The following is a 6597-nucleotide window of genomic DNA, read 5'->3' as shown; positions in this document are numbered from 1 at the left end:
TGTGTGTGTGTTTGTGTGTGTGTGTTATGTTGTGTGTTTTGAGTAGGGTTGTCCGATAATTTCAAGGTCATTCTGCCTTCAATCCATTTAGCTCCCTCTAATTGTTTAACTTGCCCTTTCCTCTGGGTAATTGTACCCAGCACTCCCCTCCAACATACATTTGAGAAATCGTCTCTTTCTCATTCTCTGTTCATTCAGGTTGGGTAAATAACACATCCTGGTTCTAGGGGTAAGCACATAACTCAGGCCCTGGCCAGTTAATACTTTCATTGATCTTTTTGTTATAGCAAGTTCAAAGGAGGCCATCTTTTCCTTCAGAGATTGTGGGCCAAGATCAAATGTACAAAGAACGTTTCTCCAGAATGTGTCTGGAGACATTCTGGAAAATGGGGGGAAAAAAAAGATTTTGTTGGCATGATTTGAGACCTTAGATCCAGTTATGTATGAAGAATGAGGCTTCTGATATAAGCACAAGGTGCTAAAGGGTGAGAGACTTCTTTTCCAGACTGAGTTCAGAAAGCCAGAGATGTCTTCCCTGAGAGGAGTGTTTGGTCAGGGTTAGCCAGGAAAAGAATATAGGTAACGTGAGCCTTGGAAAAGAACCACAAGTGCACTGCTGTGTTAATATGGAAGAAGATAGAGGTCCTGGCAATGGGAAGAAATTAAGAAAGGCTGGAGGTGTGGTTTGATGGGGCAGGTATGTGGTGAAACATTTTTGTTGTTGGCTCTTTCATGTTTTTCTTCTTTTTTTTTAACATCTTTATTGGAGTATAATTGCTTTACAATGGTGTGTTAGTTTCTGCTTTATATCAAAGTGAATCGGCTGTACATATACATATATCCCCATATCTCTTCCCTCTTGAGTCTCCCTCCATCCCACCGTCCCTATCCCACCCCTCTAGGTGGTCACAAAGCACTGAGCTGATCTCCCTGTGCTATGCAGCTGCTTCCCACTAGCTATCGGTTTTACACTTGACAGTGTAGAGAGTGGCATGTACATGTTTTTCTTTTTACCTCATCTCCCCTTAACTACAAAAGTGAATTATGGAAAAACTCCCAATAATTAGTGCAAATAATCAAGACTACATGTTTCTGAGGAAGGAACACTGAATTACCTGGATGATAAGGCAGTTCAAAGAAATAGGCAGAACCAAATATCAATGGGGAAACAAATGAGAATAGTATTTACTACCAGCAGGGTGGTTTGAAATTCCCAGTAGAGACAGAGAGGCATATTTTCCTTCATATAATCTGTGCTTAAACTGGATTTTCATGCGTTATGTAAAATATTTTCTCCTTCTATGCCATATCTGTTCTCCTTTTTTTTTTTTTTTTTTTGTGGTACACGGGCCTCTCACTGCTGTGGCCTCTCCTGCTGCGGAGCACAGGCTCCGGACGCGCAGGCTCAGCGGCCATGGCTCACAGGCCCAGCCGCTCCGCGGCATGTGGGATCTTCCCAGACCGGGGCACGAACGCATGTGCCCTGCATCGGCAGGCAGACTCTCAACCTCTGCGCCACCAGGGAAGCCCCTGTTCTCCTTTTAATCTGTTCCTTTCTACCTCTTCTGGAAAACCCCAACAAATTCTTCCCATATAAGCCCAGACTGCAGCATAATCCTTGTCTTCAACAGTTATGATTTTGCCTTTATTTTTACCAAAGTTCAATAAATATTTGTTGAATGAATGAATAAATGAATATTAAATGAATGTGCTTTGAATGTTTTGATCATTTATTCAGTAAGCAATTATTGATCCTAGATTATTGGAAACTGAGGATATGGAAATAAAAGATTCATTCCTTGTCCTCAAAGAGCTCGCATGATTACCAATGGAGAGTTTTCTGAGAGCAGGATTTGTTTCTTCTTTCTTCTTCTTTCTGCTTTCTGTGTGTGTGTTTAGAGCCACAAGATGAAATATTTAGAACATGAATAAATTTTAATTGACTTATTCTATTTCATGCCTTGTGGAAAAGGGGCCAAGTCATTTTCATTGCAGGAGAGGTAGAGTTTCCCAGGAGGTAGGGTGAAGCTATGTATTTAGTGGATTCCTCATATTTTCTATGAAAATGAGTCAAGAGCATCGTACGGACCCCAATACTCTGATTTGTTCAAAGCTGAACACTGTCTCTTTGCACCGTGGAGCTAGGGAAACTCTCAGACCTAAACTCCTGGGGTTTAGTGCCAACATGCGAAGGGGTGCTGAGGATTGAGTAATATCATCCATAGTGTGAGCAAATATTGATATTCTCATAAAAGAGTTAATTGTCCCTTCTGATTGTAATGTGGGGTAATGTAAAACCTGGAAAGAGGGAAGGAGTTTTGCTTTCAGTGAAATAAATCTTTAATGCTAAAGTTTTATCCCAGCATTAATAGATTTGTCTGAGTCATAATTCATAAGTCACACTTGATCAACTTTGAATATTTTAACCAGATACGAGCTACCATTATATACTTATTGTTACATTATAAGATATTTGAACATTAGAATTTTTCTGTTTACGGTAGAATTTCTTGTTTCTATATTTTCTATTTTTTGAGAAAGAATATGTAACAATAAACTGGAAGGCAGATGATGGATTTTTTACTCCTTCTTTACCAGCTTTTGATTGGGAAAACGTTCTTAGTTGCTCTGTGACTCTATAACCTTATCTAGAGAATGGGGATAATATTCCTGGATGATTGAGCTGAAAGTTTATTCAGAATTTTGTGATGATACCATCTTGATCACTCCCTGCTCTTAACCTCCTTCTGAATCATTCTTTTCTTTATATGTTGTGTCCTGAGACAGTCCTTCACATTGTCTTTTCTCACTAGATTGTACAATCATTGAAGCCAAGGATAAGGTCTTATTTGTTATAGTCACAGCACAGCATAGGTACTAAGTTAACGTGCTTGAAAAGGGAGGGAGAGAAGGAGAGAAAATAATATTATTCATTTACTCATTCACTCATTCAACAAATATATATAGGATAAAGTGCCATAAGAATCCAGGTATCAGTAGGATTTACACCAGTAAGACAGTGTGGTTTCAACCTCAGCTCTCCTCATGCTTCTCTTCTGGGACAGCTGCTTATGGGTATTATATCCACTTTGTCATCTTACAAAACTCTTAGAGACCTAAAGCAGTGGAGCACAGCTAAACATCTACTGAATAGATTGGGGAAAGGGAGGACCAAACTGGGGAAAAAGTGACTGGTATAAACTTTTCCTAGCTCATTTCTCTGAATACTAGTTTTCTCGAGCAGATGTGAGCAGAATTCCTTGATGTCTGGGAAAGAACTTTCCCTCAGGCTCCAGTCTGTCTTTTGTTCTGTAGAACAAGTGTTTTATATAACACATGTATTTTATATATTAACAAGTAAATATTTATAAACATAGAGCGCAGTGGAAAGAACATATGTTTTGGAAACAGTAGATCCTAAGTTCAAATCAGATCTCTACCACTGATAATCTATGACTTTTACTTCTCTAAACCTCACAATTCTCCTCTTAAATATGGAGTAACAATACGTACCTCATGGTGGGTTGAAATAATGAATGCTGATAGCCTGTCTGTGTGTAAGTTAGGGGATAAGGAATAAAGACCTTAAAATGTTTAAGATTCTAAGACTCCAAGATTCAGAAATCAAATTTGAATAAAATTCACTGTTTAACAAAGATTAATCTGTTCTGTCATAATCCTAACTATGACTGTATCTGTCTTTATTTGGTTCTTTGTTAGTGAGAGAAGACTGTACTCATTTCAGAATCAAGACCAAGACCTGACAACCTCCCCACCACCTAGAATCCAGTCCTTGGTCCAGGACCACCTGCTGCTTTGCACTGGATCACACAGTCATGGTGGAACTGTTCTCTATGGATGGATGACAGGATGTCTTAGGTATGCCCCAAATCAGAGAGCTGTTTCTGGAGTTAGGATGTTTTGTCCTGAGATTCTTTAATCACTCAGCATCCTCTCTTCACAGATTTAACTTTCTTCCAAGTGACCTAATGTTGCACATATATGCTTCCTGTAGTCTGGGAATTCATAATGGGCAGTAATTCATTACAGATAAAGAAAAGAAAATAGGAAATAAGGTAGCAGTTTTAAAGTTCTGAACAAAGAGAGTCAACGGTTGGACCTAAACTAATTGGCTTCCTGATGAAGTTTTCTTCCAGGGGCCCTGGGAGACCTTCTATTTTAATGAGTATTTGCCACGATTAGAGGCTTTTCTAAGCTACTGCCACCCAGTTATCATGAAAAAAAAAAAAAGCTGAAGAGCCTAAACTCTGTAACAGAGTCCAAGATTTGCTGGATTCAAAAGGATATTATACCAAAAATTACACTGCAGTTTGGGATATTTAATTTGCCTTTCTCCAAGTTGCCACCCAGGGGATCTTATTTGAATGTTGATTGTGTAGAGTTGTGACTTGGAGTGGATGGGATTTGCTCTGTCAAAAATTTCTAAATTAGGGGCTTCTCTGGTGGCGCAGTGGTTGAGAGTCCGCCTGCCGATGCAGGGGACACGGGTTCGTGCCCCGGTCTGGGAGGATCCCACATGCCGCGGAGCGGCTGGGCCCGTGAGCCATGGCCACTGAGCCTGCACGTCTGGAGCCTGTGCTCCGCAACGGGAGAGGCCACAACAGTGAGAGGCCCACGTACCGCAAAAAAAAAAAAGTTTCTAAATTAAAGCTGAGGCTTCTGGATCCTCAAATCTGTTCCTCTACTACAGCCTGACTCAGCAAGGGAATTAAGAAATTTCTGTGTTTTTATCATTATGGAGAGACTTCTGTTTCTATTATTGGTATCATAAGTGACCCTTAGATATTCTGAATCACTGAATTAGCCATTCAAAGATGGTCTTCTCTGTTAAGGCCTCACTATATCTTTCTAGTTAAAGAGGAAAGACATGCACATGCAAGATGATACCTTGTACTGCATGCTGCATAAAGATTTGAAGAAAGTAGCTCTGATATCACCAGTGGCTACTGTGATAAGTGAAGATTTCCCAGAAGAAGTGGCAGTTAACCAATATTAAAATAAATAGAACTTAGATGGGTGGGAAAAAATTAGGTAGTCCTGGGAAATAATATCTCTATTAATGCAGAATAAAACATTAATAGAATATTAATGTCCTAATATTCTATTAAGTATTTTGAAAGCACAAAATATTTGTTTGGTGGTATAACACTTTTACATGTCTACAATTAGGAGTTGGTGTCTAATTCTATACCCCTGGAGTATATCCTGGCCTTGGTGACTTGCTTATAATAAATAGAATGTGGCAAAACAATGCCTCATGACTTCCTCCAAGGCTAGATCATAAAAGGTGTTAAAGCCTCAGCCTGGCTTTCTCTTTTGTAACCCAAAATTGCCATGTAAGAAATCTGGTTGCACTGAAGCTGCCATGCTGGGGAGACTGCATGGATAAACTACTAGAGAAAGATGGAGATGCCTGAGGAGATCCAGCTGATTCATCCCCCAGGTCTTTGAGTCTTCCCAGTTCACGTACCAGACTTGTGGAGAAAGAAGCCTTCGAGACAGCTTCAACCCCAGGTGCTGTCTGTCTTCAACTGCGTGAGAAACCCAAGCAAAGAATGCCTAGCTTAGTTCAGACAACCCCACGAGCCATGAGAGACAACAATAGTAAAGTCTTGTTGCTCTTATCTCTAAGTTTGGGGTTGATTATTACATAACAATAAATAACTGAAACAGGACAATAGTGACAGGAGCAGTATGGCTGGAGAAAAACATATCATGCTGGGGATAAGAGTAAAATAAAACTGGAAAGCATGGTTAAACCAGACTAAGGGAACCTTGAATGTTGGACTGAAAAGTTCAACTTTTTCTCTTTAACAAAAGTAAAATATTTGGCATCTTCAGAAGATAATTTTGGCAGGAGGGTACAGACCATCACTTGGAAAGAGGTGATCGAGCCTGGGCAAGATAATTATTGGAAAGCTCTAAGTAGCACCATGAAAGCCCTAAAAGAGGGAGGAGGTGGAAATGGAGATAAAGAGACTGATTCTAAATTTATTTTTTAAAAACTCCTATTTTAACTGGTGGCAGATCAAATGTTCCTGCCTTATTCTTGTTTTATTGTCACTCTAGTGCCCTAAACATGCTGAGCACATAGCCCCACAACACATATTCATGGGCAAGAAAGCAATCAAAGCTTAATAAAAATACTTTTGGATTAATAGAGGAAGAATGGGCTTCTCTGGTGGCGCAGTGGTTGAGAATCCGCCTGCCAACGCAGGAAACATGGGTTCAATCCCTGATCCAGGAAGATCCCACATGCCGCGGAGCAACTAAGCCCACGTGCCACACTACTGAGCCCACGTACTACAACTCCTGAAACCCACGTGCCTAGAGCCCGTGCTCCACAGCAAGAGAAGCCACTGCAATGAGAAGCCTGCACACTGCAACGAAGAGTAGCCCCTGCTTGCCGCAACTAGAGAAAGCCCGCGTGCAGCAACGAAGACCCAACAGAGCCAAAAATAAATAAATAAAATAAATAAATTTATTTTTAAAAATAGAGGAAGAACTTGGTTTGATTATTGGCTTCACAACTTACCTATCATGTAAAAATTAAGTAAACTCCATGGGCCTAGTTTT

The sequence above is a fragment of the Orcinus orca genome, chromosome 14 (genome assembly GCF_937001465.1).
Source record: "Orcinus orca chromosome 14, mOrcOrc1.1, whole genome shotgun sequence".
Classification (NCBI taxonomy): Eukaryota; Metazoa; Chordata; class Mammalia; order Artiodactyla; family Delphinidae; genus Orcinus; species Orcinus orca.
Note: the sequence above shows the minus strand (reverse complement) of the source record.